The sequence below is a fragment of the Rana temporaria genome, chromosome 3, assembly GCF_905171775.1.
Source record: "Rana temporaria chromosome 3, aRanTem1.1, whole genome shotgun sequence".
Lineage (NCBI taxonomy): Eukaryota > Metazoa > Chordata > Amphibia > Anura > Ranidae > Rana > Rana temporaria.
This window is the reverse complement of record NC_053491.1, coordinates 241,704,490-241,719,539: the sequence shown is the minus strand read 5'-3', so window position 1 is coordinate 241,719,539 and position 15,050 is coordinate 241,704,490.

Below are 15,050 nucleotides of genomic sequence, written 5' to 3'. Positions count from 1 at the left end.
GATCAGGGTGCTGGTATGGGGTATGATGGTGATCACGACACTGTTATGAATTTATGGGGGTATCAAAATGATGGTATAGCATTTAGTGTTCTGTAGTCACTACAGTCAGGGACACTGGCTGGTGGCAATGGTCTGATGACCTGGCCGGCTGGCACTGGTGTCTGTGTGTGTACATTCCAATGTGACAGGCAGAGTACACTACTGTAACAGTTTTCTCTCTTCTCACAAATGATTTCTGTGGGAGGAGAGAGAAGTATCATATACATTCACTTTCAATGTTTACAATGTGATCGCTGTGATTAAACACAGTGATCACATGGTATGGGACCAATTTTGATTGATCCTGTACCTGGCCATGTGATCCGTTGTGATCCGGGGGCACAGCGATCACTGGGCTCTTGGGTGCAAGCCCTGTGAGCTGCGGACAAGCTGCAAATTGGTGGCGACATACGGGTACGTCCAACCGCGTCGGCACTACTCTTGTATGGCCATTTATATGCATTGATCGGGTGGGAAGCGATAAAAGACAACTCTGGTACAGTGAAGAAATAGTGTACTGAGCATTTGCAAGCAGCATTGTAGGTACTCTGGTAGTTTAAATGTCGTTGTGACAGACCTAGCCGGGACAGAGGCTTTTGGAGAGGACTGAATGCTAGCATCTTGCCTTCTGATTATGGGCCATGGATTTTAAGGGAACAATACTCTTTGCGAGGTGTATGCCTGGGGACCTTGAAGTAATGTTACTTTGGATTCAAGTCCATGTCCCTCCAATAACACACAGACTCTGCTTCATAATGTTGGGGCTCATGGAAGAGGCTGATGTCATCAACTTCAACCACCTGTCTGTTGTCTGCTAGAATGTGTGTATTGTAAATAAAGCTATTGTGGGCTCTAAGTCTTTCACCCATTGTTTTTTGTGTTAATTAACTCTGCTTTTGTTTGAAGGAGTTCTGTGTTGATTTATGATAATGTGTATTGTAGTTAGGGAGCTAGGAGACAGCCAGGCTAGGAACTCAAAGGTCACCTAGGCCGTCTAAAGGATTAGATAATTAGCTCATGTTAATTCATGTTTCTGTGTATTTTCAGAGTAATATCAGCAGGAGGTAGGAACCTTTGCCTCCTCAACTGTATATAAGAACTTGTATTCTGGTTCTAATAAACTGTCTGATGTTTTACCCTACACTGAGCTACGACTAGTGAATGGGAAAACTAAGGGGTCTTGAGTGTGTGGTACCGGATAAAGGAGTGATACGGCGGACAGACTCATCTTGCGTTCGGGGGTCCGTCACAGTCGTCTCCTGCACAATTGTTACCAGCAGAAACTCCAGTCAAAAAACATAATTAAACATTTCAAACAAGGGTTAATAACAGTGATGGGGAACCTTTTTTAATGCAGCAGTGGGGGTGCACACTGCACAGCAATGTGTACTCTCCGGGCCCCCTCATGGCAACTCATGGCAGCTGTGCCCTATACAATTTGAGAAAATGCAGCTCTTTCCCCTCCTCTTTGCAATCTCCCTCTAAGAAATAGAGTGGTTATAAGAGAGTCTCTCTCCTCGGGACTAGAGTTACCACAGTGCATTGCTGCCTGACTCAGTCTATTGAACTCTTCCTACTCAGCAGCTCCCTCCTCTTGCTGAAATAGATGTTAACCAGTTCAGCACCACAGGGCAGCAACTAGAGAGAGCAGCTGCAGCCAGTGTTTCTCTCACTTTCCATTGATAGCCAAGCACCCAAATGCTTAACCTCCTGGGACCCGCGCTATAATCAAATGACGGCTACAGCGCGGATCCCAAAATCCAACAGGACGTCAATTGACGTCCGCCCCTTTGGGCGTTCCCCGCACGCGCTCCATAGCGCGCAGCGGGGAAACTCTGTGTTGGCCGTGTCCCTTGGACACAGCCAATTACAGATCGCCATGAACGGCCAATCAGAGTGGCCGTTTGCGATGCGATCTGTGCGGCCAATGAGAGATGATCTCATATGTAAACATATGAGATCATCTCTCATTGTCGTTTTACACAGAGACAGCGGTGCTGTCTCTGGAGAGGAGACCGATCTGTGTCCCTTGTACATAGGGACATAGATCGGTCACCCCCCCAGTCACCCCCCTCCACCTACAGTTAGAACACAATGCAGGGATACATTTAACCCCTTCCTCACCCCCTAGTGTTAACCCCTTCAATGCCAGTCACATTTATACTGTAACTAGCTGAATACCCGGCGTTGCCCGGTCTTCCTATCTTAACCTTTTGGGGAGGAAAATCATAGTAATATAAATATACCCATCTTTTATATAAGGGTGTAGGTAAGGGTTAATTTAACTGTCATATATTTTTATTTGGCATATAAGTAATATGTGTACCAGGTATTATTGAAATATCTCCAGGCGTACAGAAGTTATGTGGGAACATGCATTTCCCATTGATTTGCATGGGACTTTAAACAAAAACCCCAACCCTCACAAATGGGGGTAGTTAAGGGATAAATTAACTATCCTATAGTTTAAGTGGACATATAAGTAACATGTGACCAAGTGTTATCGAAATATGTACAGCCGTTTGGAAGTTATGAAGTAACATGTATTTCCCATAGAGTTGAATGGGACTTTAAAGAAAAACCCCGACCATGGAAAATGGGGGTGGGTAAGGGTTAAACCACCTATCCTATGTTTGTTGCTGACATATAAGTAACATGTGTGCCAAGTTTCATGTTAATATCTTTAGCCGTTTGGACGTGATGCTGGAACATACATACATACACACACACGTTGAGTTTTATATATATAGATTAGTGCATATTTATAGCACTGATCGCAGTATAAATGTGAACGGCGCCAAAAATGTGCCAAAGTGTCCGATGTGTCCGCCATAACGTCGCAGTCCCAATAAAAATCGCAGATCGCCGCCATTTCTAGTAAAAAAAATAAATACAAAATAATAATTCTGTCCCCTATTTTGTAGGCGCTATAACTTTTGCGAAAACCAGTCGCTTATTGCGATTTTTTTTTTTGTTACCAAAAATATGTAGAAGAATACGTATCAGCCTAAACTGAGAAAAAAAAATGTTTTTTTTTTTTTTTTTAAATTGGGATATTTATTATAGCAACAAGTAAAAAATATTGTATTTTTTTCAAAATTGTCGCTCTTTTTTGTTTATAGCGCAAAAAATAAAAACCGCACAGGCGATCAAATACCACCAAAAGAAAGCTATATTTGTGGGGAAAAAAGGACGTCAATTTTGTTTGGGAGCCACGTCGCACGACCGCGCAATTGTTGGTTAAAGCGACGCAGTGCCGGAAGCTGAAATTTCACCTGGGCAGGGAGGGGTATATGTGCCCAGTAAGCAAGTGGTTAAACCACTTACTCTAACACTATCCTAAGCTAACCCCTATTATATATACTCACGTTTTCCTTTCTCCACCCTTCTTTGGGAGCCTATGCAACTGCTGATAAGCCAGAGATATGGACATTTCCAGGAACTAGTGCTTTGTAGAGAAGGTTTAGCAAAAAAGATATATATACAGTGCCTTGAAAAATTATTCATACCCATTAAAAAAAATCATATTTTGTCATATTACAACCAAAAACATAAATGTGTTTTATTGGGATTTTATGTGACAGACCAACACAATGTAGCACATAATTGTGAAATGGAAGGAAAATGATAAATGGTTTTCAAAAATTTTGACCAATAAATATCTGTCGGTCGAAAATTTTTGAACTTGCTTTAAAATTGAACCGATGGACGCCTAACCGATCGGTTAGTACGCAAAAGCATCGGTTCAAAACCCGCGCATGCTCAGAATCAAGTCGACGCATGTTTGGAAGCATTGAACTTCATTTTTCTCAGCATGTCGTTATGTTTTACGTCACCGCGTTGGACTTGATCAGTGTTTTTTAACTGATGGTGTGTAGGCACATCAGACCATCAGTCAGCTTCATCGGTTAACCGATGAGACGGGTCCTTCGGACCGTTCTCATCGGATCGACCGACCATGTGTACGCGGCCTTAGGCCCCATACACACGATAGAATTTATCCGCGAATACGGTCCAGCGGACCGTTTCCGCGGATAAATCCTCTCGTGGATTTCGGCGGATTTTCATGCGATGGTGTGTACACACCATCGCATTGAAATCCGCGCCGAAATCCTCTTGCGATGACGTGCGCGACGCTGTCATATAAGGAATTCCACGCATGCGTCAAATCATTACGACGCATGCGGAGGATCCCTTCGGACGGATGGATTCGGTGAGTCTGTACAGACCAGCGGATCCATCCGCGGGATCCGATTCCAGCGGATAGATATTCTGTGCATGTCGACAAATATTTATCTGCTTGAATTCGGAAATATCCGCGGATAAATATCCGCCGGAGTGTACACACCATAGAATCTATCCGCTGAAACCCATTCGATGGGATTTATCTGCGGATAGATTCTATGGTGTGTACGGGGCCTTAGAGTCTGCAAAAGATTTGAGACTGGGGCAGAGGTTCACCTTCTAGCAGGACAACGACCTAAACATACAGCCAGAGCTACAATGGAATGGTTTAGATCAAAGCATATTCATGTGTTAGAATGGCCCAGTCAAAGTCCAGACCAAAATCCAGTTGAGAATCTGTGGCAAGACTTGAAAATTGCTGTTTACAGATGCTCTCCATCTAATCTAACAGAGCTTGAGTTGATTTGCAAAGAAGAATGGGCAAAAATGTCACTCTCTAGATGTGCAAAGCTGATAGAGACATATGCCTCGTACACTTTTGGGATTTCCGACGGGAAAAGTTCCCATCGGAAATCCCGAGGGGAAAGCCAAGGACCTGCTCGGTTCAGTCTTTTCCCTATACACGGCCGGTTTTCCCGACAGGAAAACTGCGATGGAGCTTTGGCTGGGAATCCCGGACGTTTGTATGCTCCATCACAGTTTTTCCCATAGGAAAACAGCCAAAAAACACAGTTTTTTGGACAGTTTTCCTGTCTGAAAAACTGCAAGGAGCATACACACGGCCGGGATTCCCGGCCAAAAGCTCTTCTCAGGCCCCGTACACACGGCCGAGGAACTCGACGTGCCAAACACATCGAGTTCCTCGGCCAGTTCAGCCCTTAAGCCGCCGAGGACCTCGGCGGGCCGAGAGCTCCCATAGAACAACGAGGAAATAGAGAACATGTTCTCTATTTCCTCGCCGAGGTCCTCGTCGGCTTCCTCGGCCGAAAGTGTACACACGGCCGGGTTTCTCGGCAGAATTCAGCCAGAAACTCGGTCGGAAGCTGAATTCTGCCGAGGAAACTGGTCGTGTGTACGGGGCCTTACATTTTTCGTCGGAAAAACTGATCGTGTGTACGAGGTTATACCCAAAAAGACTTGCAGTTGTAATTGCAGTGAAAGGTGGTTCTACAAAATTTTGATTTAGGGTGGGCTGAAAACAAATGCACGCCACACTTTTAAGATATTTATTCGGAAAAAAAAATTGAAAACCGTTTATTATTTTCCTTCTACTTCACAATTATGTGCCATTTTGTGTTGATCAATCACATAAAATCCCAATAAAATACATTTACATTTTTGGTTGTAACATGACAAAATGTGGAAAATTTCAAGGATTATGAATACTTTTTCAATTCACTGTATATATTTTCAGAAAAATAAGTAATGGTGTTTTTTTTTTTTTTCTTTTCATACTTTGCATACTTGCTTTTCTCAAGTCTGTAATAAATATAGAAGCATGCCAAGTTTTTTTTTTTTTTTATGAGAGCAGAGATCCAAACATGGTAAAACAAAATTGGTACTTTGTTTGCATTTTATATACTGTATTTAAAGTGATACTAAACATGTTGAATTTTAATTATCCTTTCTATTTATGTATAAGGATCATGCCACTGTATTTAATTGAATATGAAAATGCATCCGAGTACCTTATTTTATCATTGCTGCTCAGCAGTCATATGGTTTTCCCAGGTCTTTTCCATTTCTCAGAGTAAGATCAGAGGGAGGAGTGTCTAGCACTCTGCAATAGGAATCTATGTCTGCACAGTGACGATTGCTACTGTGCCAGTCACTTGACACAAAAAAAAGCTTTTAAAATAGAAAATCAAAAAAAATAATTAAAGCAGTAGTAAAGAGTTCCCTTCACTGGAACTAAGGAGCCAAGCCAAGCCCCTGAAAACCAACCCCACACCGTAATCCCCTCGCCACCAAATGATTTGCACCAGTGCACAAAGCCAGGTCCATAAAGACATGGATGAGCGAGTTTGAGGCAGAGAAACCTGATTGGCCTGCACAGAGACCTGACCTCAACCGGATAGAACACCTTTGAGATGCATTAGAGTGGAGACTGCGAGCCAGGCCTTATTGTCCAACATCAGTGCCTGACCTCACAAATGTGCTTTTGGAAGAATGGACAAAAATTCCCATAGACACACTCCTAAACCTTGTGGACAGTCCTCCCAGGAGATTTGAAAGTTGAAGCTGTTATAGCTCCAAAGGTTGGGCCAACTCAATATTAAACCCTACGGACTAAGACTGGGATGCCATTAAAGTTCATGTGCATGTAAAGGCAGGCATCCCAATACTTTTGGTATTATAGTGTATTTATCTTTGTTGAACATTTACTAATAATGTTCTAGGGCAGGAATAAGGCATTACCTGAAATGACATGTCACTTGGTGGTGGTGGTTAGGGGGGGGCTGGGGGCTGATGGGGAACTGAGAGACTATTACCCCATCCTCAATTTGTTCGGTATTATCTTCTCCATTCAAATATATAATGTGTGTAGATATTTTAAAATTGTGAGAGAGGCTCTGAAAGTTGGCTACAGGCCTGATTGGCTTTACGTTACCCTTTAGCCCTGGGTATGGCATTTTACAGCATGCCGTGAATTCCTAATTGGTTTGATTGCCCTAAAAAAACATGGGTGACAGAATTAAAGATTTATGTGACGGCTTTACGATGGGTCATTCCCTATTCCCCCCCAAAGGGAAGTGATAATCCATAGATGTTTATGGTTAGGAGACACTGCCATCCCTCCTGCTAGACCTCCTGCCAGAACCTCAATTAGATATTTACAGCTCTGGTAATTTCCTGTGTACTGATGTCTGTTGTCCCTGAGTTGAGATAACAGACACTTGAAATTGCAGAAATGTGACCCAAGTTCAGAGGCTACGGGGTAGATCCACATACAAATAGATCGGCTCAGCGTATGTGAGATACGCTACGCCGCTGTAACTTACTTTTTCCTGGTTCGAATCCCCAAAGAATTTGCGCTGTAAGTTACAGTGGCATAGTGTATCTCAAGCGGCTTAACGGCGCGGAATTCAAATCGGCGATTAGGGGGCGTGTTTCATTTAAATGAAGCGCGTCCCCGCGCCGAATGAACGGCGCATGCGCCGTCCCTAAATTTCCCGCCATGCATTGCGCTAAATGACGTTGCAAGGACGTCATTTTTTGGAACATAGACGTGACTTACGTCCATCCCGATTCACGGACGACTTACGCAAAAAAAAAAAATTCTAATTAAACGCGGGAACGACGGCCATACTTAACATGGCAAATGTAACTATATGCCGCAAAACACCAGCTTTAACTATACCCCGGAAAAAGTCGGCTAGAGACAACGTAAAAGAATGCGACGGCCGCACGTACGTTCGTGGATCGTCGGAAATAGCTAATTTGCATACCCGACGCGGAAAACGGCGCAAACTCCACCCAGCGGACGCCGAAGTATTGCATCTAAGATCCGAAGGCGTACAAAGCTGTACGCCTGTCGGATCTAACCCAGATGCCGTCGTATCTTGGTTTGAGGATTCAAACTGAAGATACGACGTGGGAAATTTGAAAGTACGCCGGCGTATCAGTAGATACGCCGGCGTACTCTCTCTGTGGATCTGCCCCTACGGGGTACACTTTTAGGAATTCACTGCTGCAACTTGTTGCTGTTCTCCAAAACCGTCATGGCTGACCTATGATTCCTGAATAACATGGTTACCAGACACAGCTTTTTGTGTGCCCAGTAACATTACAGTAGGGACTTCAGAGTCCAAGAGTATCAAAAAAAATTGTTTTTGTTCTAGAAGAGCTAAATGCAGAATTATCCAGCTACAGAATAACAAGAATGACACGTTTTGACCATGTGGGACATCATGTAGGTCCACAACTGAAGAACCTGAAGATATTTAATTTCATGTAATGCATATTTTTTTTTTTTTTTTATAAATACAACAAACTTAAATATTTAAAATTTTAGGGTAGACATGCAGTCTGATACAGTACTCCATTGTACAGGTAAAAAATGTTTTTTTTTTTTTTTAAAGCAGAGAACACTGATTGAAATAGTTATCTGCGTAAGTACAATTATAGGATAATGAATGTGAAGGGAGCTGCTTTAAGCTCCCTGAGCACATGGGGATGTTGCAGAGGGAAAGATTATGTCTCCCTCTTCCCCCACACCTGGGGTTAATAGGTAATTTGGCCTTGGTGGGCGGGGAGGGTGGCCCCTCCCCTGCACACCTGAAAGGTAAAATCCCAGGTGGATTAGCCAGGGCCCAATGGATAGTTAGGAGCGGGACACATGTCCCAGGGGAACCTTCTGGAAGGGTAGAAGGTTATTTAAGTCAGGGCAACAGGCTGCAGCAGCCAGAACGCAAGGTGATCCCTACCTGTGAACTTGTTCCTGTGTTGTTGCCATGAAGAGCCTGGTCTGTCGTATCCTGGAGAGAGCTGGGGCCGAGGATGGCGAGGCGTGGATGCAGCAGTGCCTCTCTTTATCCCCAGGTACAGAGCGACGTTATCTGCTGGGATCCTTCTCAGCTGAGCAGTCCGTGTCAGCTGCTGCTGCCTCTCCCCCTGAGGCCATCGCAGCGTCCCCCCTGGCATCACCTCAGCACACTTTCTCCTCCCCATTCATCTCTCCCTGCCTATTGGAGCCTTTGTCGGCATCTGCATGGTCGATGGACCAGGGAGCTGCCACTCCAGCGGTGGTCGTTCCTATTGGCGGCAGGGAGGAGGAGGCGGACTTTACCATCCCAGCTCTGCTTGATGTTCCGGAGCCTCTTCCGACCAAACGCAGGAGGTTGAATTGTCTCTCCCCTGCGCCCACAGGCAGCCTGCCACCGTCGGGAAGGGGGGCACAGAAGGCTGGGAGGAGCCGAGGACAGCGCGCGGGACGCGGCAGGGGGTCGAGTGCTCCCCCTAGAGGACAGCCTGCACCATCTTTTTCTTTTCTCCCACAGGTTCCAGGGCAGGTGTCGCAAGCAGCAGGTAGCAGCACAGAGGACCCCGGGCTGCCGGCCGGTCCCGGCAGCAGCGCCACCAGGCCGCAAAGTACAGCTGGAGCTAGGGGAGGCGGCCAGGGTGCTTACACCCAGTCATCCCTTCAGGCACAGCAGATACCTGTGGTGTGTTCCCAGATGACTTCACCAGGTCCAGGTAATGAGAATTTGACTCAATTACATTTATTAACCTCATTAACTGCTTCTTTGTCCTCCCTGATTGCGGGTATGTCGCCTAATCTGTCTACAGCTAGTCAGAATGTACCTTGCTCTGTAGCTTCAGTATGGGCTAGCCCCGAGGAGGTACGGGGGGGACAAGGAATGGGGGGTAATGTAGCCCCCTCGGCTGTGTTACCAAAGGTGACTGTAAATAGTGTTGAAATTCCTAATAATGTTTTTTATTGCAAAATATTTTTTATCATTCAAATATTTCAATTATTTCAGTAATTTATTGTTTATTGATACACTGTTCCTCATATTCTCTAGGTGGAGGAAATCACCCTTATGGTTTGGCTGCTGTAGCCCATCCGATAGGTACACTTTTTGGGTGTTTTTGCTGCTGTAGCCCATCTGATTACTACACAGCTCAATGAGGGTTGGCTCCTTAGCCATTCACTTATTTTTTATTGTGTTTTTTCACATATACTGTAGCGCAGATCACTTTTTAATCATAATCCTAATAATGTGCCGGAAACCTGCGCCAGGGAAGCGCTGCCATGCACGCTCTCCCCTTTAGGCTACCATTTGACAGCAGCTATGAAAGAAAAAATTGTCAGAGGTGAGTTCGTGGACTTACTGTCACTCTTACCTTCTGCGAACAAGTCTTTTTTTTTTTTAAAGATAAAAAGGATGAGAGAGGTGATGAGGATAGGCGCAGGCTATCCAGAAGCTTCAGTAATTGGTTACAGGCATTTTTGATATACTCTAGTATTATATGTGAGAAATGTCCTGAGAAAAGTGTGGGCCTCCTGCAGCATGTGGACATCGTGCTGGAAGCATACAAGAATTTTAGGGGGGGTTGCATGGTTTGTATACGACGAATCGTTTCGTCAGAAGTTAGAAGTGCACCCCAATTTGGAGTGGGGATCAAAAGATATCGGGCTATGGCTCAATCTTTTTCTAATCCTTTCCAAAAAGCACTATCCCCGGTGAGCCTGGAAAGAATGCGGCCGTGGCTGCAAATTTACACAGACAGGCAGATGGCCCAGCTGCTATTTGAAGGGTTTAGGGACGGTTTTGTTCTTCCTCCCTTTGACGGTCAAGGTTGTGACATAGGTAGAAATTTAAAGTCAGCCTTAGACTTACCTGAGGTGGTTAGGGAAAAAAAAAAATAAAATTAAGGAACTGCAGGAAGGTAGGATTGCTGGCCCTTTTTTCTTACCCTCCTTTTGAGAATTTCAGAGTATCCCCTTTGGGGATCGTTCCTAAAAAAGAACAAAGATCGTTTTGGATGATACATCACTTGTCTTTTCCAAAAGGGGATTCTCTGAATGATCAAATCAGTGAGGAAATGTCGTCAGTGAAGTATTCAACTTTTGACGATGCATTGGTTAAAATTAGTTTGCTAGGTCAAGGAGCATTTCTTGCTAAGACCGACATTCAGTCAGCCTTTCGTTTGTTACACATTAACCCTTTGTCTTTCAGTTCCTTAGGTTTTGTTTTTTGATGACTGTTTTTTCTTTGATCGGTGCCTTCCAATGGGCTGCTCACTCTCCTGCAGGTATTTTGAATCATTCGCTACCTTTCTGGAATGGGTGGTGCAGAGCCACTCTGGTTCATCTTTTTTGTTACACTATCTGGATGACTTCCTTTTCTTGGGGGTCTCGTCGGCCAATTGCTCAAACGTGTTGTTTTCTTTTTTACAAATTTGCGAGTCGTTTAACATCCCTTTGGCTCATGACAAAACAATATACCCGACAACACGGTTGGTTTTTCTAGGCATTACCATTGACACAGTAGCAATGGTGTTTGAGCTTCCAGCCGACAAGGTCTCCCAATTGAGGGAATATCTGTGCATCATAATAAGGAAAAAGAAGGTCATATTAAAAGAAATCCAAAAATTACTCTGTCTTTTGGCCTTTGCGGCCAGAATTCTGCCTGTGGGGCGGATATTTTCTAGACGCCTTTATCTGGCTATTTCGGGTTTCCTCCCATATCAGAATCTCGGCTGAGATTCGGGAGGATCTGCTGGTCTGGTCACAATTTTTGGTTAATTTCAATGGCAGAGCAATTTTTCAGTCAGAGTTTGTAACAGACGAAGATTTTTGTTTATACACAGACGCAGCGGGATCAGTGGGTTTGTCAGCTATATGGGGAACACACTGGTGCGCTTCGCTATGGCATCCTTGCTGGAGGAGAAAAGGCTATCTCAAGAACATAGTAATCTTAGAACTGTCTCCCATTCTGGTCGCATTAGAGATTTGGGGTAAGTACTTTGTAAATAGAAGATTATTTTTCAGCACCGACAATAAAGGGGTGTTTTCACTATAAATTTTTTATCATCCAAATCTCCTCCTGTCATCTCGCTGATTAGGTACCTGGTTTTCAAATGTCTGAGTTTAGATGTTTGGGTAAAGGCTCGTTATTTGCCTGGGAAACAGAATGTCATTGCGGACTCTCTCTCGCGTTTACAGATGAGGAGGTTCAAGATGCTTTTCCCAGCTGCGGACGAGGAGGGGTTCCAGTGCCCGGCCCGTTTATGGGAACTGATCTAGATCTGGTTTGTTCAAATATTATGAAGTCTGTCGCCCCCGCTACCCTGGCAGCATACTCATCGGCCTGGCGGATGTGGCTGGCTCACGTATCTTCTATGGCAGAGAATGAGTTAGCATTTTCCGAAGGTTTGGTTTTGTCTTTTTTAAACAAATTACTGGCCAGCTCTGTATCCTGGTCTCAGGTGAATAAAACTTTAGCGGGGGTTTATTTTTTCGGAAAACTGAACAACCACCCCCCATGCTCCTCTTTCTTTTCAGTAAAGCAGGCCCTGAAAGGCTACAGAAAAGGCGCAGGCAGCAAGGACAGCAGAATGGCTATAACCCCGGCTATCCTTGCAAAATTGTGCTCGGAAACAGAATTAGTTTGTTTTTCGCGTTATGAGGTGATCCCTTTCCGGGCGTTTTTTTTTTTCGTTAATGTTTTTCGGTGCATTTAGGTTATCTGAGATCGTGTCTCCCAATAAGAAGGCCGAGTCCAATATGCACATGTCTCATGTTTTTCTTGAAAGTTCTCGTCTTACAATTTTTGTCCCCAGATAAAAAACAGACCAGTTCGGGAAGGGAGCGTGGATGAAACTACAGGCTTTCCCAGGCTCCCCCATTTGCCCGGTCAAGTTAGTAGGTCAGTTCCTGCAGGTAAGGGGTTCAAAAGGGGGGTCGTTCTTTATACACAACAACGGCCTTCCTTTGACCAGTTACCAATTCAATTCGGTTTTTCACAAGTGTTTAATTGTACTGGATATGAAGAGGTTGCCCCTCTCCTCGCACTCATTTCGTATTGGTGCGGCGACAGAGGCAGCTAGGTTGGGTCTTGACGTGGTTAACATCAAACGGATAGGTAGATGGCAATCTGACGCTTATAAATTGTACATTCGTCCTCATTGTTGTGTTTAATTTTCAGGTCAGGCCCTATCAGTATGGATAGTAGGGCACTCCTTCGTATTCTGGGCCGAAAGGAGAGCTCTGCGAAGAGTGTATTCCGAGAGTTTGAGTTTCGACCCCAAGTTGGTGAACATTATCTGGCATGGTAGGAGGGGTATGGTATGGGCAAACCTGTTCGAAGAGTTGGGTTTACTGTTCCAGTCCATGCCTATCCCAGATGTTTTAATCATCCACCTCGGTGGGAACGATATAGGGCGTAGTAAGTCCCTGGATTTGTTGTTCCAGATTAAGGATGATCTGGGCCAGTTATGTCAGTCCTTCCCTGAGTTATGTTTGTTTTTTTTCTGAAATAGTTCCGAGACTGGTATGGTCGAGGACTCCGTTTGAGAGGGTCAGGAAAAGGTTGAACAGGGCAATAGCAAAGTTCATGCCCACTATTGGGGGTTTGTCCTTTAGGCACGTAGATCTAGAAGGGGGACTTTTTAGATCGGATGGGGTTCATCTTTCTGAAATTGGGCTCGACATTTTCAACAATAACCTTCAGAATATGGTGGAGTTGGCCGCGAGGCGGGGTGGTTGGGCCGGTCTTGTTTAGGAGGCCAGATTGAAAACAATCCCGGCTAGTGGGGTTAGTTAATAATAAAGTGGATCCAACCTGAGTCGTAGTGACTGGGTTGATGAATGGTGGTGGTTAAGTAAATAAGTGATTTGTTATATGGTGTATATATTGAGTTGGTTAATTGCTCAATAAATATGGTCAATTTAAACAAATAATACCAGTAATAAAGGCCTGCGGCCAAGTTTACTCCACCTCCTGCCTCTGAAGTCGTTATTTCAGGTAAAACATTCTGCATACAGTCCCATGAATGTGAAGGGAGCTGCTTTAAGCTCCCTGAGCACATGGGGATGTTGCAGAGGGAAAGATTATGTCTCCCTCTTCCCCCACACCTGGGGTTAATAGGTAATTTGGCCTTGGTGGGCGGGGAGGGTGGCCCCTCCCCTGCACACCTGAAAGGTAAAATCCCAGGTGGATTAGCCAGGGCCCAATGGATAGTTAGGAGCGGGACACATGTCCCAGGGGAACCTTCTGGAAGGGTAGAAGGTTATTTAAGTCAGGGCAACAGGCTGCAGCAGCCAGAACGCAAGGTGATCCCTACCTGTGAACTCCCTCCCCCCCTCCCTTGTCGCGGCCTAATTATTACTGGTTTTCTCTCTTGGTTTGTAATGAACAAGAGGGGTTAGTTAATAATAAAGTGGATCCAACCTGAGTCGTAGTGACTGGGTTGATGAATGGTGGTGGTTAAGTAAATAAGTGATTTGTTATATGGTGTATATATTGAGTTGGTTAATTGCTCAATAAATATGGTCAATTTAAACAAATAATACCAGTAATAAAGGCCTGCGGCCAAGTTTACTCCACCTCCTGCCTCTGAAGTCGTTATTTCAGGTAAAACATTCTGCATACAGTCCCATAATGATAGTTACTATAGCTATTGGTGGAGAAACAAAAACAGTGCACACTGTATACACACTGTATAATGACGATAACTAGCTAAATTGTCTAACCATGCATTCCAAACATATAGCGGGATAGAGAATTGTTTGTTTCTCCTGGCTATAGTCAAGTAACATTTAATTAAGAATACGATATATTCCAGTTAATTAAATTTACACTTTGTTAATTAAAAAAGCCAGGCACCTCTCTTTCCCAAGGGTATATAATCTAAAACATGTGATTCTTTTCCGCATAATCCTATTGCTGTCTTTCTGATAATACGCTAAGCTCCCGCAGGCAGGGATTGTCGTTTTTGGTCTGGCTGCATGTATTTGTACAGCAATTAATACGAGCGCGGTTTATATTTATTGTTTGATTATATCATAGAAAAGTAAATTAATTGTAGTCTATGCTGCTTTTGTCTTGCACCAGAAAAACAGCTTTCACACTTTTTTTGCCAGAAACTTGTATACCAGTTATGCACCTTTTTTATATGTACCAAGTGAGATTATATAGTAATAATAATGATAAAATAATAAAAAAAGGAACAATATTTGCAATAATACAAAGAACACTTTACATGTTTTTTTTTATAAAAATAATGTATTGTTTTAAAAAAATGCAGTAAGAACCACAAAATGGTAGAATGCAGCAACACACATCAAACTTCAGTATGAATTTGTACGAAAGACACAC